This window comes from Tursiops truncatus, chromosome 4, assembly GCF_011762595.2.
Source record: "Tursiops truncatus isolate mTurTru1 chromosome 4, mTurTru1.mat.Y, whole genome shotgun sequence".
In the NCBI taxonomy this organism is placed as follows: Eukaryota; Metazoa; Chordata; class Mammalia; order Artiodactyla; family Delphinidae; genus Tursiops; species Tursiops truncatus.
The window spans coordinates 89,769,399-89,796,064 of record NC_047037.1 but is presented as its reverse complement, the minus strand read 5'-3'; the positions used below and the strand labels follow the sequence as shown (position 1 = coordinate 89,796,064).

Below are 26,666 nucleotides of genomic sequence, written 5' to 3'. Positions count from 1 at the left end.
TTATTACTCCACAGTTAGAGATTTTTTACTTGGACATAATGCTTGTTACCATGCATATTTTACTACTTGGTAAACATTCTCCATCATTGATGTAGAAGCAGGTTTTGATGTGGAGGATGATGGAGTGAAACCTGCTGGTACCTGTGGTGACGTGAGGAATATTTGGGGGAGGGGAGAAGATTTGCGAAGAAAGTTTGAGGACACCAAACCTCAGCTTTAATTTTTTTTTTTTTTTTTTTTTTTTGCCCGCGCCGTGTGGCATGTGGGATGTGGGATCTTAGTTCCCTGACCAGGGATCAAACCCGTGTCCCCTGCATTGGGAGCGCAGAGTCTTATCCGCTGGACCACCAGGGAAGTCCCCTCAGCTTTAATTTTTTAAAAAATTTTATTTATTTATTTTTGCTGCGCTGGGTCTTCGTTGCATCACGTGGGCTTCTCTAGTTGTGGTGAGTGGACTCTCTAATTGTAGCGCGTGGGCTCTGTAGTTGCGGTGCCTGGGCTCTAGAGAGGGCAGGCTCAGTAGTTGTGGCACGTGGGCTTAGTTGTGTTATATGGGATCTTAGTTCCATGGACCAGGGATCGAACCCAGACCCCCTGCATTGGAAGCATTAAGTCTCAACCACTGGACCACCAGGGAAGTCCTCTCAGCTTTAATTTTGCTTCGGACCATTTCTATAGTACATTTCTTCTTCTAATTTTAAATCTTTATGTCACAACATAAGCAAACAATTCTGTGTGTTTGCTGAGACTCTGCTGTGTTGAGTGTTCAACACTCAACACTGAGTGTTCAACACTCAACACTGAGTGTTCATGGGACAGAAACTATGTTGGTTTTTTTGAACCTTATACATTGAAATTTAGATGGCTTGCAGCTGCTTTGTAGTCTCTTTTTTAAAAAATTAATTTATTTTATTTTATTATTTACTTTTGGCTGCATTGGGTCTTCGTTGATGCGCGTGGGCTTTCTCTAGTTGCGGTGAGCGGGGGCTACCCTTTGTTGCAGTGTGCGGGCTTCTCACTGCGGTGGCTTCTCTTGTTGCGGAGCACAGGCTCTAGGTGCATGGGCTTCAGTAGTTGTGGCACGTGGGCTCAGTAGTTGTGGCTTGCGGGCTCTAGAGCGCAGGCTCAGTAGTTGGGACGCACAGGCTTAGTTGCTCCGCAGCGTGTAGGATCTTCCCGGACCAGGGCTCGAAGCTGTGTCCCCTGCATTGGCAGGCGGGTTCTTAACCACTGTGCCACCAGGGAAGCCCCCGCTTTGTAGTCTCTGAATGATATTTCATATGGTATGTTGGGTATTGTCAGGTTTACATTAGCCTTAGCAACTCCTTCTCTCTCCCTGCCCCAATTCCTACCATCCTCTTTACCATGTGTTGGGTGACCCAAGTTTAAGGTGGTGTTGAGGGTGAGGTGGTCAGAGAGTTGAATCTTCAACTACGTTTTGCTCTGAGAGGGGGTGGAAAACATAGCTCAGGAAATAAATAGAAGAAAAGTATTATTTGAGTTCTCATATTCGAAATTCAAAAGAGATTTTCCTCTTAACAGCATCTGTCCTCTCCTCTACCTCGGTTTATCTGATGTACCATTCTCAGTTCTGTGTAAAATTAGCACATATTCAGAATACTCAGTAAGCGCATTAAAATTATTGCTTTGGAGGAGTGGCCAAGATGACAGAGTAGGAAGACTATGAGCTTACCTCCTCCCATGGGCACACTAAAATTACAGTTATCTACAGAGCCACTGTTGATGAGAAAGATTGGAAGACTAGCAGAAAAGATCTTCTACCACTAGAGATATAAAGAAGGAACCATAGGGCTTCCCTGGTGGCGCAGTGGTTGAGAGTCCGCCTGCCGATGCAGGGAACACGGGTTCGTGCCTCGGTCCGGGAAGATCCCACTGCTGCGGAGCGGCTGGGCCCATAAGCCATGGCCGCTGAGCCTGCGCGTCCGGAGCCTGTGCTCCGCAACGGGAGAGGCCGCAGCGGTGAGAGGCCCGCGTACCGCAAAAAAAAAAACCAAAAAAAAAAGAAGGAACCACAATGAGACAGGTAGGATGGGCTGAGGTGTGATATAGTCAAGACCCGTACCCCCGGGGGAGGGGAGGGGGGCCTGCAAATGGGAGGATTACAATTACAATTGCAGAGCTTCTCCCCAAGGAGCCAGAGGTCCAAGCCCCACATCAGGATCCCCAACCAGGGGATCCTACCTCGGGAAGACAAACTCCCAGAACACTGGCTTTTGGAGGCCAAGTGGGACTTACTTTCTGCAGACCGACAGCTGTGGGAAATAGAGACTCCGTTCTTAAAGGGCGAGCACAAAATCTCACACACTCCAAGACCCAGGGCAGACGTGGTAATTTGAAAAGAGTCTGAGTCAGACCCACTTGCTGATCATGGAGGGCACCCCAGAGAGGCAAGGGGCAACTGGGACTGACCCTGGGGAGATAGACACTGGCAGCAGCCATTTTGGGGAGCTTGTTGTACTGCAAGGAAACTGGAGCTGGGAAGCCCCATTTTGGAATTCTCCCTCTGGCTTATTAGTACTGGGACTAGCCCCACCCACCAGCCTGTCAGTGGTTCCAGCACTGGGACGCCTTAGGCCAGGGAACTAGCGGGAGGGTGGAGGGGAGATGATGGGAAGGGACATACATAGCCCCACCCACCAGCAGCACAGCTGCCATAAGATCCCCTGAGCCCAGAGCTGCACCAGGACCAAACCCTGTCCGCCACTGGGCAGGCACTAACCCCAAGACCCTCTGGGCCTCAGCCCCATCTACCAGTGGGCCAACGCCAGCTCCGGGACCCCCAGGGCCTTGCAGCCCGAGACACTCAGACCTACCTCTGCCCACGAGTGGGCCAGCACTAGCTCCAGGACCCAGCCTCACCCACCAGTGGATGGGCACCAGCCGCGGGACTACCACAGCCCCCCAGCCTGCCTTGTCAAGAACCAGCCCACCCACCAGCAGGCCAGCACCAGCCCTGGACCCACTCCCCAGCCCCGGCCCTGTACACGAGCAAGCGAATACCAGCTCTGAGATACCCTGGACCACTCAGCCAGCCGTCCTGGGATCTAGCCTCAGTTACCAGTGGGCGGACACCAGCTTTGGGATACCCTGGACCCTATAGCCAGCAGTGTCAGGAAGCAGCCCTGCCCACCAGCCAGCCAACACTAGATCTGGGGCTCCTGATGCCACAGCCACCCACCCTGCAACCTGGCCCTGCCCACCAGTGGCTGGCATCCTCCAAATAAGGCAGAGCCCGGCAGCAGCCAACCGAACTGGGGGCCAGCCACACCTACCATACTGCCCACGGTAGTCACCCAGCTACAAGAGAAGGACCCATGCAGCCCACAATGGGGGCACCCCTAAGACATATAGCTCTGGTGACCAGAGGGGAGTGTGTTTGCTGGGACACATAGGATGTCTCCTACAAAAGCCCACTTCTCCAAGGTCAGGAACCATAAACCAGCTTAACCAAATACATAGAAATAAAAACAGTGTATTACGCCAAAATGAGGTGACAGATGAATATGTTCAAAACAAAGGAACAAGCTAAAACCCCAGAAGGACTAAGTGAAGTAGAGATAGGCAGTCTGCTCGAGAAAGAGTTCAGGGTAGTGATCGTAAAGATGATGAAAGAACTAGGGAGAAGAATGGATGCACAGAGTGAGAAGTTAGACGTTTTTAACAAAAGAATATATAAAGAGCAACCAAGCAGAGATGAAGAATACAATAACTGAAATGAAAAATAAACTTGAAGGAATCAACAGTAAACTAAATGATACAGAGAAACGGATCAGCAAGCTGGAAAACTCGCTGATCTGAGTGGAAATCACTGAAGCTGAACAGAAAAAGAGTGAAAAGAGATGAGGACAGTTTGAAAGAGACCACTGGGATAACGAGCCTACTAACATTCACATGATAGGGGTCCCTGAAGGAGAAGAGAAAGAGAAAGGGGCAGAGAGCCATATTTGTAGACATAATAGCTGAAAACCTCCCTAACCTGGAAAAGGAAACAGACATCCAGGTTCAGGAAGCACAGAGCCCCAAACAGGATCAACCCAAAGAGGACTATACCAAGACATGTAATTAAAATGGCAAAAATTAAAGCTAAAGTGAATATTAAAAGCTGCAAGGGAAAAGCAGCAAGTTGCATACGAGGGAACTCCCATAAGAGTGTCAGCTGACTTTTCAGCAGAAACTCTACAGGCCATAAGGGAGTGAAACAATGTATTGAAAGTAATGAAAGGGAAAAACCTACAACCAAGAATACCTGGCAAGGCTTTTATTTAGATTTGATGGAGAAATCAAAAGTTTTACAGACAAGCAAAAGCCAACAGTGTTCAGCACCACCAAACCAGCTTTACAAGACTGTTAAAGGGACTTCTCTTATCGAAAAAGAAAAGGCCACAACTAGAAACATGAAAATTACAAAAGGGAAAAAAGCTCATTGGTAAAGGCAAATATATGGTAAAGGTCATAAATCAATCACATACAAAGCTAGTAAGAAGGTTAAATGACAAGAGGTATAAAATCATTTATATCTACAATAATTAGTTAAGGCAAACGAAAACAAAAAATGTGAAATATGTAAAAAACAGTTTATTTTTATTGGAGTATAGTTGCTTTACAATGGTGTGTTAGTTTCTGCTGTACAACAAAGTGAATCAGCTATATGTGTACATATATCCCCTCCCTCTTGGACCTCCCTCCCACCACTCCTCCATCCCACTCATTAAAAAAAACAAACCCAGTAAGCATTGGGGGGGGAGAGTAAAAATGAAGTAAAAATGTGTATGAGCTTAAGAAATCAGCAACTTAAAGTAATCACGTATATATAGATTGCTATATATAAATCTCATGGTAACCACAAACCAAAAATCTATACTAGATACACACACAAAAAAAGGGAAAAGAATCCAAACATAACACTAAAGTTAGCCATATCACAAGGGAAGAGAGCAAAAGAAGAAGGAACAAAGAAGAACTACGAAAACAACCCCGAAGCAATGAACAAAATGACAAAAAGTACATACTTACTAATAATTACATTAAACACAAATGGACTGTGTGCTCCCATCTAAAGATGTAGAGTGGCTGAATGGAATACTGACCATAGAAAAGAATGAAATCGTGACATTTGCAATAACATGGATGGACCTAGAGGGTATTATGCTAAGTAAAATATGTCACACAGAGAAAGACAAATACTGTATGATTTCACTTATATGTGGAATCTATAAAACAAAATGAATGAACATAACAAAACAGAAACAGAGTTACAGGTACAGAGGTACAGAGAACAAGGAGGTGGTTGCCAGAGGAGAGGGTGTTGGGGAGAGGAATGAAATAGGTGAGGGAGATGAAGAGGTACAAACTTGCAGTTGCAAAGTAAATGTCAAGGGTATGAAATGTACAGAATGGGGAATATAGTTAGTAACTATATATATATATATATATATATATAAAATATCCTTGTGTGGGGACATATAGTACTTTGACTTAGCATGGTGATCATTTTGAAATGTATAGAAATAATCACTATATTGAAATGTATAGAAATAATGAATCACTAGGGATATAGTGTACAACATGCTAAATATAATTAACACTGCTCTATGTTATATATGAAAGTTGTTAAGAGAATAAATGCTAAGAGTTCTCATCACAAGGAAAAATATTTTTTCTCCTATTTCTTTAATTTTATATCTGTATGAGATGATGGATATTCCTTAAACTTATTGTGATAATCATTTCACGATGTATGTAAGGCAAACCATTATGCTGTACACCTTAAACTTATACAGTGCTATATCTCAATTATATCTCAATAAAACTGGAAGGGCAAGAGTCAATAAAATGGAGGGAGGGAGGGGAATGGGAGTGGAGTATGGGATAAAGGGAAGCTAATTAGTTAATTAAGACTGTCTTGTTAGCTACAGTGTTGAACTGTGTTGCAGATTTTATTATAAATAAATAGGCTTCTATTCAAGTGTGTATCTTAGACTATATCTGGAGGATTCCCAAAAATTCATTATATGAAACTCTTGACGCTGACTAGATTCATTAAGACGATGAATCATATTCCAGAATCAGAATCTGAGATATATTCCTATTCTTCCTGTTACTGTTCACCCCAAGTAGAGTAATTGAAGTAACTGTGTTGTCAAAGCAGGGATTGACATTTACAGAATACTATATAAGCCTCCTTAGTATAGCTAATGTTTGGAAATATATTCTAGGTCTGATTTTACATTTAAATGATATTTCTTTCTTTGTATCCATCTTACATCCAAAGTAAGAAACAAGTGCTTGTGTTGTTGCTTTTAAATTATAGCAAGTACTCTCTGGAATCAGAGTAACGATAGAATTCAACACTTTGGAGTTGAGGCTGTATGTGTTCATTCATATGTGAACACATCACATATATTATTGTCAACTTTTATGAAAGGCCTGGGTCAAGTAAACTTATATGAGAGATTTATGAAGAAAATAATTTCCAATATATTGTATGATACCCAACTCTTTGGTTCTTTGTGACTATTCCTATCTATAAAAGTAACTTAGGGTGCGAGGAAGATTCCCTTTAAAATTTATATTCATGCTGTTACCAAAAAGAAATAATAAGTGTTGTAGAGAATGTGGAGAAAAGGGAACCCTTATATGCTGTTGGTAGGAATATAAATTGGTGCAACCACTATGGAAAACAGTGTATAGAGATTCCTCAAAAAATTAAGAACAGTACTACCATATGATCCAATTATTCTACTTCTGGATATTTATCCGGATACAAAAACACTAATTCAAAGAGATATATGCACCCCTGCGTTCATTGCAGCATTGTTTACAATAGCCAAGGTGTGGAAACAACTTGTGTCTACCAATGGATGAATGGATAAAGAAGATCACACACACACACACACACACACACACACACACACACACACACACACATACATGCAGACACTGAAATACTATGCAGCCATAAAAAATAACGTGAAATTCATTAATTGAATTTGCCATTCATTGCAACATGGATACCTATAGGGTATTATCCTAAGTGAAATAAGTCAGACCAATACTGTATGATTTCACTTATATGTGGAATCTAAAAAATAAAATAAACAATAAACAAAACAAAAACAAAATCATAGACACAGAGAATAGATTGGTGGATACCAGAGGGACAAGTGCTTGGGGGTACAGTGAAATGGGTAGAGGGGATCAACTGTATGGGGATGGATGGTAACTAGACTTACTGTGGTGACCACTTTGTAGTGTGTACAAATATTGATTTATAATTTTATACACCTGAATTTTATATAATATTATATACCAGTTTTACCTCAATTAAAAAATGATATTCAGAATAGCTTTCATGTCATCATATTTTACTTTAGTTCTTTAAAAATTGGTTATTTTTCCAGAAATTTGTATGGTAACTCTCACTAAAGCAAAGCACTGTATTCCCAACTATTCCATGTTTTTTTTTTCCTCCTCCGAAATATAAGAAAAAAAATAATAATTTCAGGCATGGAGAATGAATTGTGTGCTACTATCCACGTAAGTGTAATAGCATACATAACAAACAAGGCATTGGAAATGCCCTTAGAATTGGTTTTACAAGTCACATTAACATTATCCAGGTTTTCAGTGTTTTTGTTGAAACTTGAAACTTCTCTTTATAGGAAATATAAATTGAAAGAAAATTGGTGCTACAGGAGTACAGATTGAAAATTTAAACATCTTGACTTACTGAATGTCATGATGTGCCAAAATTTTTGAATAAATTTATTGAAATTAGGATTTGAAATAAAGTAAAATAAATCAGTGCTCTCTTTCATTTCTTTTCAGGGGCTTTATGTGTGGTCCACTACTTTTGGTTTTTTTTCTCTTATTACAACAACACTGCAAAGCATTCTACTTTCTTTTCTCCTCTCACTTCAGACACTAGTAATAATGTAGCTTAACACACCTGTTATATATTTTGTGTGCTGTGCCCCAATCCAGGTTTCACACCCATTTCTCATTCCGGAAGATGGAATAAGCTGATGGCCCAAGCCTGGGTTATATTTCTATCTCTGAAGCTTGAGTAGAATTAGTTCAGTCCCACTCAGGGCACATGGACCTTGAGAAGGTGGAGTATTTTCTCAAAACTCAAAGTGCTTTAACCAGAAAATGGGAGATATACATATACCTTGCAGGCAAAAACATACATGTCTATAATTTCTGCTTAAGAAAAGCCAGTATAGAAAAACATACCTTTGTGGCTGATTATTCTCCCACTTAAATAAGGCATCTACAGTGAGTTTCCATTTTAACTTGAAAGGTGACAAAACCTGATTTTCTTAACTATAAAAAAAGTTAAAATTTCAAAATACTTATTGGCAGTATCGAGAACCATGGCTGTTACAGATGTTTGCAGGGCATACACCTTTCACCATTCATCTTATAATTGGTGGCCTCTGGTGGGTGTATAACACTGAGCTCTAAGGGTCAGTATGCGGGAATTAACCACAAAGGATAAACCCTTTGTCTATCAATGGGAATACTTGGAGAATATGTCCTTTGATTTTTTTTTTTTGGTTGGTTTAATTTGAGCCAGATATTGTATATTACTTTAAATGACTGCCATAGGAGCAGAGGCATTTACTGAAGATTAGTGATCAGTGGAGCATGTATACTGTTCAGACATTGTTGTTGTAGGGCATGGGCTTAGTTTTAATGGAGGACATAAATTTAATTGTTACTAGGTGTTTCTGGTGGGAGTGAGCATTTAAGGGAGAATTACTGTTTATAAATTCTCAACTGGTATTGGCCTGTCGTTTGCTAGTGAGTATATAATTTTCATATTGTTAGAATGAAGTAAGTTGATATTAGCTTTTTAAAAAATTAATAAACTTTACTTTTTAGAGCAGTTTTAGGTTCACAGCAAAATTGGATAGAAAGTACAGAGTTTCCATATACTCACTCCCCCCTCCCCCCACGTAAACGAACATTAACTTTTTATTCAAGGTATTTATAAAAGTATTTAGAAACACAAAGAAGTATTTTGTGTGCTTTTACTTCTGCAACTAGAAGTTGTCTTTCTCTGTCTTCAGACTAGAAAGGGGAAAGTGTTCTAGAGCCGAGAAGCATTCTCTGACAACCCCGAGAGTGAAGTTAGGCCCTGTTTTATGATCCTTTTCCAGCTGAATGTTGCTATTTACAATGGAAGACCAGAGAAAGAGTAGGGATCTAAGGTAACCTGGTCTGGAGCCCCCTGCTGTCAGATCAAACTGATTGATGATAGTCCAGAAGAGCAGTGTGCAGTAGGGGCAATGCACTGACCCATAGTGGGAGCCCTGGGTTCTGGCCTAGCTCTGCCTGTAGCTTGCCCTGTGGTCGAAGGGGCTGAATCGAATGACCTCCGACTGCCTGCAGCATTCTGTGATTCCACGACTGATTGGAATGTCCAGTAGGGGCTAATAACATCAAATCCTGCGGGGGCAGCAGTGTGGAGCCACGGGGTGTTGTCCAGCGTGGCCACAAACCAGCTGAAGGCCTTTTGTCCAGTCTCTTAACCTTTTTGGGTCTGTCTTGGTTTCAGCTATGGAAATGTTGGGATTGGACATCTCTGTTTCCCTCTAAGGAAAGTTTTTTGGATCTTTCTGGTTTAAAGTAGCTAATTACTGTATAGGATTATTTAATGACAGCTAATTACTGTATAGGATAGGATAAATTGTTATTTATCCTATTTATTATTTATAGGATTATTTATAGGATTATTTATCTGGTTTAAAGTAGCTAATTACTGTATAGGATTATTTTTATTTATTATTATTATTTATAACTGCTTTGTGAATAAATAACTTCAAAAAGGGAGCATATTAACACTTTATTGTGGATCATTTTTGAGCAGACTCCTTTATGTCTTCATATCAGGAATGTTCTTGCAATTAACATATCTGGAACCAGTCTTTCTGTTGCAAAGCTATTTGCTGGATATCCATTAGGTGCACCTGAAAGGGACAAGGGCTCTTTCTGGATAGTATAGTTTTTTTGGTTTTTAATAACACAATGTAAATTTTAATAGAGATGAGCTTTTTATATCACAAAATTTAAAATTACGCTTATATGTCTTTAAATTGTCTTTGTGAAATTTAAGTGATAAAGGAAAAAAGGGAAAGACTAGTGTCCTTTACTTCTCAGAACAGAATATTTTCCATTTAAAATTATGTAAATTGCTAACAGCTGACTTCCTTTTTTAATCAAATGACTTTGGACTAAATTAAGAGTGTGATTTTCTGTATATTGTGAATTATTGTTGATTAAAGGAATCCTTTCTTACCTCAAAGGACAAGGCGATCCTGAGAGTCCTCCAGTGGGTTTCATTCACAGAACCCCTCTCTAAAGATATAGGCTAATTCCTCAAGTGTGTAGGCCAAGGTTTACTTGGGCTAAACCAGAGTAATGCATAGGCGCGATGTCCCCACAGGGCTGGGATTATCTTACCCTTATACTTTCCAGCTCAGTGGCTTGACAGAGCTAAGGAATCTTCCCAAAGTACCTGGGGTTCCCTGTCAGTGTTCCTCACGTAGCTCCTGGCAAGCATGTTTTTATACTCTTCCTGGAAGTGAAACTCTTTCTGCCTTAAATGTGCAATTTCCCCTGCCTGAGAAGGTCAAAGGCACATTTATATAGTTCACAAGAGCATAAAAGAGGCTTTCAGGGCCTCCCTGCCAAGCCATCTGACTGGACTAATGCCTACTCATTTTCCACCTCTACTTATGGTAACTGCAGAAATTCATATTTCCACCATGGTCCCTGAAACAACAGTCTTATGGCATATGAGCATTATAATAAAATATCATATTATCAAATCAGGTAATGTAGCTCGAAATTGGTAGGAGTAAAAAGTGGTTGTTCAGACTGTCAGAATTAAACGTATGTTAAAACTACGTAAATTAAAACAAAATCTACCTTTTGAAAAGCTTAGCAATTTACTTAGCAGTTCTCAACCAAATGTTGAGAATATTCAAAGCAAACTTCAGCATGTTCACAATATTACTTTATTAAATGCTTTTCTACCACATAGTTTAACTCTAGTGACCTTACTAACATTTACCGAGCACTTCCTGTATGCCAAGACCTTTGTATTTATAATATCTTCTAATAATTTAAGACAACCTTTAGGGGTGTAGGAATTGTTACCCTGATTTTGCAGATGAGGATTGGAGTCTCAGAGAGTCTCAGGAATTGGCCTACAGTTGCAGGGGAGTAAGCAAATGAGGGGTACAAGTTTGGCCCTAAAGCCAGTATGCTTTGCAGAACACCATGCTGCTAACTGTGCTCTGCTGTTTATGAGGCTACGGAGAGAAAAAAGCAAGTTGCATTACTTTCTCATTTGCCCACATTTCATGTTCCACTTTCTGATGTGAGCCCTGCACTTCGACCAGATCTGCCTCCGGTCCCTTTCAGCATGCTTCTTCCCAGTATGTAACTTAGGCCCAGTCTCTGCCTGTGCCTGTGACACCCTTCTCCATCCCCTTTCTCCATATCCCAGTTTGCAGCTAGTGCCTTAGGTTGCAGCTTTTATTTGTTTCCTGCCTAAAGATTCCCTTGTGCAGTCTAACTTTTGGGGCATTCTTTGCTTACCGTTTTGACATTATACATTTCTCTCTCTTCTTGTGTAACTGTGTGTGTGTGTGTGTGTATGCGATTACCCAACTAGATCATCAGCTTCTAGAAACCAACAACTCTTAGAATACCTTTTGCAATGTTAATGCATGGTAGGTCATTATTAATTTCTCAAACTGTAAAAGGTTATACCATTTGCATCTCTGTGCTCTTGGCATGTAGATAGGTGGAAGGTAGTTTTTAAAGCACAGTTTTATAATTGGTCAATATTGAGTACTGAAGGAGAGAGGATTTCCAAATCTTTCATCTTAGACCTATGTCTAACAGTGAATGCTAGAGTTTCTGTCTCTGCCTGCTGGTGTTTTCCAACACCTTTCTGGAAATTCCAAACAGATGGACAGATCTGTAATGACTTGTAGTTACTTTGCTTTGCTGTTAGTATCTAGTGAACTCTTAGGACTTGTTTTGCCTTTATTGCTATGTTTAAGGTTTCTTACCTGAAAGGCTCTGGGTCATGAGGAAATGCAGGGGTGGGGGTGGGAAGGTGATAAAAAGATACTTCAGATTTGCATTTTCTTTTAAGAAATTACCATTCTCAGTATAGCTGACACTTGTAATTTCTGTTAAAGATTGGTGTCTGGCGAGAAATGCCTGTGAAATAGCTTTGGTTTAAGCTTCAACTATAAAGACAGTCAGAGTGGGTGATTTTAACAAGTGTTGTCTTTATTCATACTTTATATTGTCACTGTCATAAAATAAAGACAGTGACAATATGAAGTATGAAATAAAGGCAACTCTTGTTAAAAGCACACATATTATATATTTCCCTGCATTTATCTTTGTCTACATGAAGATAATTTATTTCAGCAAATGATTTACCCGGAGCTTATCATTTCTAGAAAAAAAAATCCTTTGTCCTCTGGTGTACCACAGTGACCTGAGGTATGGAATTCATTGGCCAAAATTGCATAACAGCCGGTATGCAATTTCAGTACTATATTATTTTGTAATGTGCCTGGTGCTACTACTGAGGAGATGAAAAGAATATTAATTACAGTGGGGTGAGTGGGAGACCTTATGCATATACATAAGGAGGCTTTAGTTAATGAGTTTTTTTGGACTAAAAATACGGTATATTTACGTAGAAGTAAGAGCTCGGTGTTTGTATTTAAGTTTATTTATAAACAACCTTTACATTTCATTTGTAAACATGCAGTGTGTAAAAGAGTGAATTGAGGAAAATATAAGAACTGTATTTATTTAAAGAAGTAATTTTAAGACAGGAAAAATCTTTTAAGAACACCTACTTTGTAAAGTGGAAATCGGAATACACATTGTTGGGAAAATGGGAGGAAGCCAGTGGAAGATTTAGTGAAAGAGTGGATGCTAAGACTGTTATTTGTGACCTGGATTTATTTTGGCTTTCAGAGGTCATGCTTACTCTTAGATTAGAAATGCAGCCTCTTTCAAAGCATAAACATAATTGAAAAAAAAATTTTGAAATTTGCTTTCTTGGGTTCTCCATTTTGTTTTCTTCAGGTGTAAAAGCATGCGTATTCTATTTTCAGGAAGATGAGGAAAAAAATCTATTTCCGTTTCTAGCAGCTTGGCTATTTTTGTTGTTGTTTCTGGCTCCATAAATGGAGAGGCATCTGTACCGTGCATTGTATCATGCCCAGCAAGTTTTTTTTCATTTGAATGTAATTGTTCCTTAGCAAATAATTGCAGTCCAGAATGACTTTTACTGAGCTTGATTGAATTAGGGTTATGTATGAAAATGAGTTAGTTAAAGCTTAATCTATTACCCAGAGAAATGATGAAAACATCAGAAAAGCAGTCATTCATGGGGATTAAATAGTCTTCCATGTAAATGGGCAACATGGTTGCCTGGAGTCCCTTCTGCACTGACTAGGTTGTAGTGACATTAGGGTGCAAAACATACAGTGTTGGCATAGAAGGGGATCTTGTCATGATGTGCCTTTGAATGTTATACTGGACATTAACACTAATGAGGGAGACTGCCTCGTTATAAGAAGTGGCACCTCACCTTTTTTAGTATAATAAGCTTTCAAAACATAGGACCCCGAAGGGGGGCAATGTGTAAACTGCCAGAAAGCCAGCTGCTTTGGGATATTTCAGTGGTTGCTGAGGCCAGATCTTTAAGATGGGTTTTTCAGATGCCAAGTCAGATACCCTATTTGTGGTTAAGAGGTAAAGAGGAGATAATTCAACATTAGCTCTCCCATCTGCCATGATGATCTCAGAGGGCATCCTGAGCTGTGCCAGGTCCATCCTGGCTAGGTGTGCATCCTGTGGGAAGTAGTGTTGTGGTGGGAAGCGGGCCTTGCAAAGGGAAAAGGAGCCCGTTAACGGAGCAGGCTCTTAATGAGGCAGTGGGAGCTAAGTGTGGGCAGTCAGGAATCCAAGGCCCTGTGTGGATGGGAAGTGAGGGTTAGGAGGAAGCTGTAGTGTGACCCAGAGAACACAGACAGGCCTGGTGTGGCTCAGTGGAAGATCTCTCCTGGCTATGGTCTAAGGGCATGTTCAAGTCACCATTCTGCAGGGTTGTATTCACCCTTTAGACATTTCCCGTTCTTGCCCACCTGCCCTTCTGACACCTCACACAGCCACCCATTTCCATCAAATCAAAACACTTTTGAAGTACTGGTAACTTAAATGCAGAGCAGCTTATGCTGAAACTGCTTTTCTGAAGCTACTCATGTGGGCATTTGTAGTAGCCAGATAAAATCTGGAGTTTGGCTGTCGGAGAACTCAAAGGGAGTCTGTCGCAGGCAGGATCTTCAGCCTTAAAGTTGACCTCTGCTCTGTGGCTGATTCCCTGGCTCCCCTCCTAGTCAGTGAAGTCCAACATGATTTCTTCGTTTTCCTGAGTTTTAAAACCCATATTGGCCACAGCATAGTCAGCCTCCTCCCTCTCCCTCCCTACTTTATCCATAGATAGTTGCATCCCAGGTGATAAATTATTGAACAGTAATCAAAATAAAGTATAGATATGGTCCATTTGGGGGGTATATATTTGATTATAGAAACAAACAAATGTGTAAGGGTACCTTAAGATTAGTGAGAGTTTATTTTTGAGCTCCTAAAAGAACTTCTGTATATAGGATATACTAGCATATTTTATTTCTCAGATAGCATGCACTCAACTTCTTAAACTAAAATGTAGGGGCTTCCCTGGTGGCGCAGTGGTTAAGAATCCGCCTGCCAATGCAGGCGACACGGGTTCAATCCCTGGCCTGGGAAGATCCCGCATGCCACGGAGCAACTAAGCCTGTGCACCACAGCTGCTGAGCCTGGGCTCTGGAGCCCGTGAGCCACAACTACTGAAGCCCGCACGCCTAGAGCCCGTGCTCCACAACAAGAGAAGCCACCGCAATGAGAAGCCTGCGCACCAGAACAAAGAGTAACCCCCGCTCGCCACAACTAGAGAAAGCCCACGCGTAGCAACGAAGGCCTAACGCAGCCAAAAATAAAATAAATTAAATAAAATAAATAAATTAAAAAAAACACTAAAATGTAAGCAAATCTCTAAATCAAAATAAGAATTAAACCCACACTATCAGAATTAATGTTGGACCCTCCTCTCCCAGTTTTGGCAGTATTAATTATATACTCTTTGTTTTTTTAGTTTATACCAATTTATTTACTTGACAGTTATTTATAGATATTCATGATTTTTGCCTATTTATTAACTTTTTATTTTAATAGTTCTTTATACTGGCTTTCATGGATTTATATGAAGAAAAAGTATGGAAATAAATATATGAGATAGTACATGTGATTTTCTTAAAACAGCAGTTTTTAAACAAAATTTATTTATTTTTGGCTGTGTTGGGTCTTCATTGCTGTGCGTGAGCTTCCTGTAGTTGTGGCGAGCCAGGACTACTCTTTGTTGTGGTGCGTAGGCTTTCATCGCGGTGGCTTCTCTTGTTGCGGAGCACGGGATCTAGGTGCGCGGGCTTCAGTAGTTGTGGCTCGCGAGCTCTAGAGCGCAGGCTCAGTAGTTGTGGCCCACGGGCTTAGTTCCTCTGCGGCATGTGGAATCTTTCCAGACCAGGGTTCGAATCTGTGTCCCCTGCATTGGCAGGCGGATTCTTAACCCCTGAGCCACCAGGGAAGCCCGAAACAGCAGTTTTAATGTTAGTTGCCTAGTTTATGATAATTAAGGATAGACTTTTATATCATTTATTTAATCAGTTTTTGGAATTGTACCCTTCCTTGATAAAAACATAGGCATTTAATTTGAAAGTATTCATGTGTCCTTCGTAGTTTTCGTCAAAGATCTGGATTTATTCTTTCATCCATATCCTTGTTTTAAAAAATGTGGATGAATGAGTAGTATCTTGTGTGAAGCCACGTGAGGCCATTTAATATTTTATTTATTCTTTCAAGTTGTTGTTTTCTTCCATAGCACTGGGTGACAACTGAACCATCTAAGTCTAGTTAGGATTACTCAGATGAATCATTACACATTTTTGATATTTAATGTGTAAGAGCCAGTTCTTCCATATTGTAGTGGCTGATTAGGGGAAAAAACTTTAGCCAAGCCATAAAATGACTAACAGTATTGATCAAGCTGTAAGCCAGTAAGTGATATCTGATTTCTAGAGTGTGTTATAGCCTACTGATTGTAAGGAAATAAATTGTCATAATCTGCAGGAGGGTAGGAAATTGTCTCTCTTAGTTGAGTGTGAATTTAGTATTACCATGAAGCACTTGAGAAACTAAATGAATGTCTCAGAAACTGAAATAATTTTAAAAGAAGATACAGTTTAAGTGTATGTCTATATTTGCAGTATTAATGTAAAATGCTCATTTAATTTGTATACTCTTGTTGATTCTGATCCTCTTATATTTATTTCATCATATGTAACTAGAAAGTAATTTTTTAGTTACAGCTTTTCTCTATTTGTATGTGTTCCCCCTCCGCTCCCCACCTTAAAAAAAAACTATCTTGATTTCACTTGTTATCTTTAAAACATTTAAAAGATAAAATATAAGATATTAACATCTGAACCACAGCTTAACTGTATGGGTTGGGCCAGTCATTTTAAATAACTTGAATTTAGTCAGGATGTCAATATAATTTCATGTTTTTCCACAGAATTCACCTGTAACTCTACACGTGAATTTAGTCAGAAAGCTAAGAAGTGATTGCCTGTAATTCTTTGTCTCTGTAACTTTAGTCTCAGAATTCCCATTGAGTAATTTTAGTGACTATCTTTTTGTTACATTAAAGTTGACAATAAACACTTTAGGTCTTTTTTTCCTAAATAGTGTTAGTAGAGGGATGTTTAATAATTTTCCTGATTTTGATTGCTTGGCTGTTAATTCATCTTATTTAGGGATTATTTTGCTAAAGGAGAATAAGTGTCAACTTTGTTTGAAAGGGCTTCCTGGCTCACCATTTTAATCACTTTGCTATGGGTCCTTCACAGAATTCTGCTGCATCACAGAAGCTGGAAGTTCTGATGTTCCATTGAAATCACAATGGAAAGTCTTGACTTGACCGGTAAGAGCAGCCCTGCAGGTGCATCTTACTTACCTGGAAGCAGTGAAGCTGTCAGGAGCTAAGTGGTAACAGAGCTGGTCTCAACTTTTTTCCATCTGATGGATTCACCTTCCGTATTGATCAAGGAAGTGTGATAATTGTGTATTTTTTTGGTCAATTTTATTAGTATTTTTAAAGGGACACTTTAATCTCTATCATCAAGTAAGTTAAATTTTCCTTTAAAATCATGAATTTTAAAAAATTAACTATTTCCGAATCTCTGGTTTGTTTCTCCACAGTAGTGGGCTGTTGGTGAAAAGTCCATTTATTGAAGTCCTAATTATCTAGAGAATACATACCTAAATAAATATTACATTGGCCTGTTCCCCCAAAGCCTTTTTTTGTATTGCCTGAAAAAGTTGAGATTTTAAAATATATACATGTGGCAAATTATATCAAACTTTGAAACTCACAGATACTATAATTCTGTCCTCTTGTATATAAGTTATATTCAAAACTGCTTCTTTAGGAATATTTTAAGATTAATTTTGGTCATGATTACTTAAATGCATAGAGTTTTCTCAGTCTGGGAATGAAAATGTGTGATTGCTTTACTGATGTTTCAATACTTTATGGTGAACTGATGATTTATAAGACCAAGGAATTTAATATAAGTTAAAATTAACAGAAGTAGTAAATATTGTTTAGTTGCAATTTTTAGGACATGAACTTACTTTTCAATTTTTTTATTCATTGAAATCTTAAATCTTTTCTGTTCTTAAGTATTCTTGATAGCTTATTAGGTCCGTCTAGAATATCTGTGTCTACCTTTTTTGTTGTAGTAAGTATGTGACTGAATGTTGCTTTTATGATATGAGTATAAATATAAGGCCTCTGAACCATTCTTCTGAATGTTGCAGTCTAGGATTGTACACATTGTAAAAATAAATGCCATTTAGCTTGTGTGTTTACTAGGATATTGAAACAACAAAAAAATCTTAGTGCCAGTGAGAAGATTGGGATTTAGTTAGTTTTCCTCCTTTCTGTGCTATCCTTTAAGGCACAGTGAAGTTAGAAATATAAATTCTGGATTTACAAATGCCAGTTAGGATACAGTTGGTTATGGTTGTTCTGGGTCAGCAGAATAGACTACAGAATATTTGAATATCTATACTGAAATGTCAAATATGTTCTCGATTACTAATCCTAAAGGCAGTTGAGTATAGTGAGATACAAAGAAAATTAAATTTGTGGCGGTATTCTTAGTTTTCTGAATATGAATACATATATAGAAAGTAAAGCAGGACCTTTTATATTACCTATTCAGAAAACTAAATCATTAATCAGTAGTTGTTGGCAGTCTTGGCTTAAGTAGCCATCTCATCTATGATCTCTAAATGTTAATCAGATTATTTTAATACAATATTTTTATTGACTGTAAGCAGAAATTGACAAAAAATGCTGGTAAAATTTAAGAAGACTGAGACTTTATACTTCTAGCATAACTATACATTCATCTTAAATACAGTATTAACTAACAGAAAATTGCCACACAAAATCAGGAGTAATTTAGGAAACAAATTTTGGAAAATGTTACCGAGCAGAATGATGCCAGGGTTCAGTAAATCTGGGAAACATGCTATTTAAGTTAGCTTAGGCAAAGTTTTGTTTAATTATCCAGAGAATCCCCAAGTCTTAGTGGTTTATAGCGGTAAAAGTTTCTTTCTCGCTCATGTTCATGTTCTTGATGAATTTGCTGCCACTCTGCTCCATATCCTCTTCATTCCTGGACCAAAGCTGAAGGACAACCTCTCTGGGATGCTTAAGTCTTGTGGCAAAAGGAGAAAGGAATGATGGTGGAATCTGGGCTCTTTAAACTGCTGCTGAGAGGTGGTATATGTCACTACCTCTTATATTTCATTGGCTAAAGCATGTCACATGGCCAACTCATGGCATTGGATAGGAGTGGCCTTTTAAGAGGGGTGGGGTAGGGGAAGGCTGATAGGGAGGCATAATGCATATTTTAAGTATAATATCTGCATAATCCTGTCTACGGTTCTTCTAGACAGACAGAATGCACCTTGTATGTTAAGCTTCCAGGAAGTCCTGTAGTAAATGAATCTGTTTAACATGGAAAGTTATTTGACTATGAATCCTCTTGTAGTTACGTGGAACACATTGAGCTTTGAAACCCTGTGACAAGTTTTAAGGAATGAGGAGTTGATACAATTCAAGAGTTTCATTAAGTTTTGAACATTATCACTTTTCCACTATGCAATAAGTGGAAATACAGTCTATACTAAACTTACTTACCTTATTGTTTTATAAGTTGTTTTAAAATGAATGAAAATTACTGCAGACTGGACCCTCTGTGGTTTGCATACAGCATTAGAGAAGGGATATAATGATTCTCATAATAACTTCTTACCTATGTTTACTAAGTTAAGAACTTTTGACAGATGTTATCTAATTGGATATAGAGGAAGAGCATGAGAAAATGGGTACTTTGCTTTTTCCAGTAGTAATACAATAATTTTACCATGTAATGGTAACCAAATGCTTCTACTTAAGATCAATTTAAGGAATCATTCTAGAGAGAAAAAATGCAGAATACTATAGGGTGGTTAACAATTGAATCCCATGGGTTTTCTGATGTACTTCACTCGAGGTCATAGTCACTCTACAGTGATTGCATTATTTGCTCCTAAGTTTTCTAGAAAATTGCTAGGCATTATGAACTCAACCAATGTAGATTTGATTAATCCCACAGGTTTTATAAAACATTGCTACCAGACCTGTGTGGACTAAGATGATTTAAATATCAAGGAGTATATAAACAGTGCTTTGTTCGATAGTTCATAGTTCTTTAAGATTGCGGAGAAGGAACATTCTTAGACATCTGTGGAGTCAGAGAAACTTAGGCATAAACCGTAGTTCTGGAACTTTTAAATTGAAAGAATTTGGGTGTTTATGTAACCTCTCTGAAATTTTGTTTTCTCATCTTAATATCGGATAACGATCTCTACCTTGTGGAATTCTGATAATTAAATAAGGGAATTATGTTGAGTGTTGATACGCTGCCTGGCACATGGGATGCAGTCAAGAAATGGTAGTTAAGAAAAATGTGATCATAGTTCAATAATCTTGAATGCACTATAATATACCTTTATTACAGTGTATGTATGTATAAGCTGTGTTTGCATATTTATATTTACACACACATACTTTGAGTTTTAACAAATTGTCCTGAATGCATAAGAGCCTATATATTCAACAGTTACCACTGAAAGGGTGAATCCTATAGAGATACTAGTCACCCTATGATCTAATAAATCACTTCTTGCCACTGAGAACGTAGAAATCCTAAGGACAGAGTGATTGCCAAAGGTGGATATATGGCCTTGACTCTGGATATTAATGAGGTCAGCATCAAAGAAATCAAATTTTATATAATCTCGGTGCACAAGGTACAAGGACAGGAGACAGTGCCACAGAAATTTTCTTCACCATGTAGAGCAAATGTTGTTTGGTTTCAAAAGAATCAGCATTTCTCTTTCAAGATTTTTACGCTGCTGTTTTCCAGGGAGGGTGAGATTATTTAGATTCCTTCGAGGACTTCTCTGTTGGCATTGTCCCCTTGCACTCAGAATCAGGACAACAGAGGATATCTCTTAGGGGTTCAAAGCTTTATGCTATTTCCAAATGACAATTTAATGTAGAACAACACACACATATATAAATAATTTTGGAGTGAATTATTCTTCAGATTGCTCCAGGCACTTCTCTTCATAAACGAATCATTGTTGCAACAACTATCAGTGACATATTCAGCTGGATTTTTTGTGTGTTTGTTTATTTGGCTGCGCCGGATCTTAGTTGCGGCACGTGGAATCTTCGTTGCCGCGTACAGTATCTTTTAGTTGCGGCATGCGGACTCTTGGTTGCGGCACGAGAACTCGTAGTTGCGGCATGCATGTGGGATCTAGTTCCCTGACCAGGGATCAAACCCGGGCCTTCTACACTGGGAGCACAGAGTCTTAACCACTGGACCACCAGGGAAGTCCCCTCAGCTGGATTATTGATAGAGTAAAACTATTTCAAAAGTAGAATCTTTTAATTTTTAGAGATTATATAGTCTGCTTGGGCTGCCATAACAAAATACCACAGACTGGGTGGCTTAAACAGCAGATATTTTTTAACAGTTCTGGAGGCTAAAAGTCCATGATAAAGATGCTGACAAATTGTCTCTGGTGTGGTTGCTCTTCCTGGCTTATGGACAGTTGCCTTCTTGCTGTGTTCTCACATGACCTTTTGTGTGTGTGTGTGTGTGTGTGTGTGTGTGTGTGTGTGTGTGTAGAAAGTGTGCTCTAGTTTCTTCCCCTTCTTAAAAGGACACCAGTTCTATCAGATAATGGCCCCACCCTAATGACCTTACTTAACTTTTACCTACTTCTAGGGTCTATCTCCAAATATAATCACATTGGGCTTTGAGGTTTCATCATATGAATTTGAGGGCAACCAGTTCAGTTCATCCCAGAGGTAATTGTTTTTCTGTAGCAAAGAGTGAAGTGAAAGTTAAAAAAAAAAAACTTTCTATGTTATTTAATCTATAAACAAGAAAACCTGGTTTACTATAGTCATCTAAGACTAAAAATATCTTTGGATCTTTGAGATGGGAGACATTTGAAATTACTGAATTCATATTTCTTCCACTTTGAAGTCACTGCATGAAAAAGTGTCTTTCAAGTGAAGGGATCAAATCTAAGAACTTGAAAATTAGAGTGTTTTGTATGATGGAGGAATTACATCATTGTAAAAATCGATTTCCATGTGTATTCATTGTTTTCTAGGAATGGAATGTATTTGAAAATTAGGTTGAGGAATAAGACGATTACTCTTTTGAGTTGTATCTGTTTCTCCTTACTATAATCAAGCCAATTCACATTTTTTCAAGGCTATATTCTTTTACTTTGTGAATCAGTTGTGCATTCAACAGGGAAATGGCATACTCTTAAAGATTCTGGAAAACAGAAAGAAGAGATTGTTTATTTGAAATAAAGCCAGCAGAAGCCATGGAGTCCTAAATCTGCTCTTCTACCTGTTTATTTTCCTGCCTCCCACTCTCTCTTTTTTTATCCACGTTTTTCTTCTTCCTCCTTTCCCTTCTTTCCTCTGATATCAGCTCTTGAGCTAGGGAATCATCGTATTTCTCAAGTATGATAGTCTAAGTGCAGTTCTTTGAACATTTGTATAGTACTTCTTTCTACTACACAATAGGAACTTTTTCTGTTAGGTAAGTCAGTTGATGGGTGTTTGGGATTACTGATGGGTAATAGCATTGATGTAGGCTCAGCTTAACTCTTCGTTTTATCTTTAAACTTTTTCTAATATGTGTGTTCTGTGTCACTAGAATAATTTCAGTTTCTGGTGATTTACTGCCTTTATAAAAACAAAACATACTCCAAAGGAAACAAACCTTTGAGACATGTACCTTTGTATAAAAATAATTTTAAATTGATTTGTAATTTTTTTTCTCATCTTGTGTGTTTATAGACTAAAGGATAAGCTCTTGAGCACTGATCTAATTTTGTGGATGACAGTTTAATTGGTTGAAAATTATTTTAACTCATTTATCTACCTTTGTGTTTTTTTTGAATATTATTATACTTTTTTATACAGCAGGTTCTTATTGGTTATCTATTTTATACATATTAGTGTATATATGTCAAGCCCAATCTTCCAATTCATCCCCCCACCCGCCGCTTTCCCCCTTTGGTGTCCATCCTTTTGTTCTTTACATCTGTGTCTCTATTTCTGCCTCGCAAACCAGTTCATGTATACCGTTTTTCTAGATTCCACATATACGTGTTAATATACGATATTTGTTTTTCTCTTTCTGACTTACTTCACTCTGTATGACAGTCTCTAGGTCCATCCACGTCTCTGCAAATGACCCAATGTTGTTCCTTTTTATGGCTGAGTAATATTCCATTGTATATATGTATCACATCTTCTTTATTGATTCGTCTGTCGGTGGGCATTTAGGTTGCTTCCATGACCTGGCTATTGTAAATAGTGTTGCATTAAACATTGGGGTGCATGTGTCTTTTTGAATTATGGTTTTCTCTGGGTATATGCCCAGTAGTGGGATTGCTGGGTCACATGGTAATTCTATTTTTAGTTTTTTAAGGAACCTCCATACTGTTCTCCATAATGGCTGTATCAGTTTACATTCCCACCAACAGTGCAAGAGGACTCCCTTTTCTCCACACCCTCTGCAGCATTTGTTGTTTGTGATGCAAATTCTAACCAGTGTGATGTGATACCTCATTGTAGTTTTGATTTGCGTTTCTCTAATAATTAGGGATGTTGAGCAGCTTTTCATGTGCTTCTTGGCCATCTGTATGTCTTTGGAGAAATGTCTGTTTAGGTCTTCTGCCCATTTTTGGATTGCGTTGTTTGTTTTTTTTTAATATTGAGCTGCATGAGCTGTTTATACAGTTTGGAGATTAATCCTTTGTTGATTCATTTGCTAATATTTTCTCCCATTCTGAGGATTGTCTTTTCATCTTGTGTACAGTTTCCTTTGCTGTGCAAAAGCTTTGAAGTTTCATTAGGTCCCATTTGTTTATTTTTGTTTTTATTTCCATTACTCTAGGAGGTGGGCCAAAAAAGATCTTGCTGTGGTTTATGTCAAACAGTGTTCTTCCTATGTTTTCCTCTAAGAATTTTATAGTGTCTGGTCTTACATTTAGGTCTTTAATTCATTTTGAATTTATTTTTGTGTATGGTGTTAGGTATTGTTCTAATTTCATTCTTTTACATGTGGCTGCCCAGTTTTCCCCATACCACTTTTGAAGAGACTGTTTCTTCTCCATTGTATATCCTTGCCTCTTTTGTCATAGATTAGTTGACCATAGGTGCATGGGTTTATCTCTGGGCTTTCCATACTGTTCCATTGATCTATAATTCTACTTTTGTGCCAGTACCATATTGTCTTGATTACTGTAGGTTTGTAGTATAGTCTGAAGTCAGGGAGTCTGATTCCTCCAGCTCGGTTTTTTTCCCTCAAGACTGCTTTGGCTATCCAGGGTCTTTTGTGTCTCCATACAAATTTTGAAATTTTTTTGTTCTAGTTCTGTAAAAAATGCCATTGGTAATTTGATAGGGATTGCATTGAATCTGTAGATGGCTTTGGGTAGTGTAGTCATTTTCACAATATTGATTCTTCCAATCCAAGAACATGGTATATCTCTCCATCTGTTTGTGTCATCTTTGATTTTTTTCATCAGTGTCTTATAGTTTTCTGAGTACAGGTCTTTTACCTCCTTAGGTAGGATTATTGCTAGGTATTTTATTCTTTTTGTTGGGATTGTTTCCTTAATTTCTCTTTCTGATCTTTCGTTGTTAGTGTATAGGAATGCAAGAGAGTTCTGTGTATTAATTTTGTATCTTGCAACTTTACTAAATTCATTGATTAGCTCTAGTAGTTTTCTGGTGGCATCTTTAGGATTATCTATGTATAGTATCGTGTTATCTGCAAACAGTGACAGTTTTACTTCTTCTTTTCCAATTTGTATTCCTTTTATTTCTTTTTCTTCTCTGATTGTGGGGGCTAGGACTCCCAAAACTATGTTGAATAATAGTGGTGAGAGTGAACATCCTTGTCTTGTTCCTGATCTTAGAGGAAATGCTTTCAGTTTTTCACCATTGAGAATGACGTTTGCTGTGGGTTTGTCTTATATGACCTTTATTATGCTGAGGTAGGTTCCCTCTATGCCCATTTTCTGGAGAGTTTTTATCATGAATGGGTGTTGAATTTTGTCAAAAGCTTTTTCTGCATCTATTGGGATGATCATGTGGTTTTTCTTCTTCAGTTTGTTAATATGGTGTATCACATTGATTGATTTGCATATATTGAAGAATCCTTGCATCCCTGTGATAAATCCCACTTGATCATGGTGTATGATCCTTTTAATGTGTTGTGGATATTGTTTGTTGGTATTTTGTTGAGGATTTTTGCATCTATATTCTTCAGTGATATTGGTGTGTAATTTTCTTTTATTGTAGTATCTTTGGTTTTGGTATCAGGGTGACAGTGGTCTTGTAGAATGAGGTGGGGGGTGTTCCTTCCTCTGCAATTTTTTGGAAGAGTTTGAGAGGTTGGATGTTAGCTCTTCTCTAAATGTTTGTTAGAGTTCACCTGTGAAGCCTTCTGGTCCTGGACTTTTGTTTGTTGGAAGGTTTTTAATCACAAGTTCAATTTCATTACTTGTGATTGGTCTGTTCATATTTTCTGTTTCTTCCTGGTTCAGTCTTGGAAGGTTATACTTTTCTAAAACTGTGCATTTCTTCCAGGTTGTCCATTTTATTGGCAAAGAGTTGCTTGTAGTAGTCTCTTATGATATTTCATATTTCTGCTGTGTCCATTGTAACTTCTCCTTTTTCATTTCTAATTTTGTTGATATGAGTCCTCTCCCTCCTTTCTTGATGAGTCTGGCTAAAGGTTTATCAATTTTGTTTGTCCTCTCAGAGAACTGGGTTTTAGTTTTATTGGTCTTTGCTATTGTTTTCTTTGTTTCTATTTCATTTATTTCTGCTCTGATCCTTATGATTTCTTTCCTTCTACTAACTTTGGGTTTTGTTTGTTCTTCTTTTTCTAGTTCCTTTAGGTGTAAGGTTAGATTGTTTGAGATTTTTCTTGTTTCTTGAGGTAGTATTGTGTTGCTATAAACTTCTTTCTTAGAACTGTTTTTGCTGTATCCCTTAAGTTTTGGATCATCATGTTTTCGTTGTCATTTGTCTCTAGGTATTTTTTGATTTCCTCTTTGATTTCTTCAGTGATCTCTTGGTTATTTAGTAACATATTGTTTAGCCCCCATGTGTTTGTGTTTTTTATGTGTTTTTCCCTGTAATTTATTTCTAATCTTATATATTGTGGTCGGAAAAGATGCTTGATATGATTTCAATTTTCTTAAATTTACTGAGGCTTGAGTTGTGACCCAAGATATGATCTATACTGCAGAATGTTCCGTGTGCACTTGAGAAGAAAGTGTAATCTGCTGTTTTTGGATTGAATGTCCTATAAATATCAATTAAATCTATCTGGTCTGTTGTGTCATTTAAAGCTTGTATTTCCTCATTAATTTTCTGTCTGGATGATCTGTCCATTGGTGTAAGTGAGGTGTTAAAGTCCCCCACTATTATTGTTACTGTGGATTTCGTCTTTTATAGCAGTTAGCATTTGTCTTATGTTTTTAGGTGCTCCTATGTTGGGTGCGTATATATTTATAACTGTTACATCTTCTTGGATTGGTCCCTTAATCATTATGTAGTGTCCTTCCTTGTCTCTTGTAACATTCTTTATTTTAAAGTCTATTTCATCTGATATGAATATTGCTACTCCAGCATCCTTTTGATTTCCATTTGCATGGAATATCTTTTTGCATCCCCTTACTTTCAGTCTGTGTGTGTCCCTAAGTCTGAAGTTGGTCTCTTGTAGACAACATATATATGGGTCTTGTTTTTGTATCCATTCAGC

At 38.3% G+C, this 26,666-nt stretch overlaps 1 protein-coding gene across 7 annotated transcripts in view; it reads left to right on the top strand.

Annotated features, from left to right (window-relative positions):
- BBX (BBX high mobility group box domain containing) overlaps positions 1-26,666 on the top strand; it is a 282,397-nt gene that overhangs the window by 100,719 nt on the left and 155,012 nt on the right. For 5 of the 7 annotated variants that reach the window (XM_033855860.2, XM_033855864.2, XM_033855863.2 and 2 more), the window contains one exon: positions 17,073-17,146. The exons of the other annotated variants lie outside the window; for them this stretch is intronic. The gene's annotated coding sequence lies outside the window, so the exon portion shown is untranslated. The remainder of the gene's footprint in view (positions 1-17,072; positions 17,147-26,666) is intronic. 7 annotated transcript variants of the gene reach the window in all.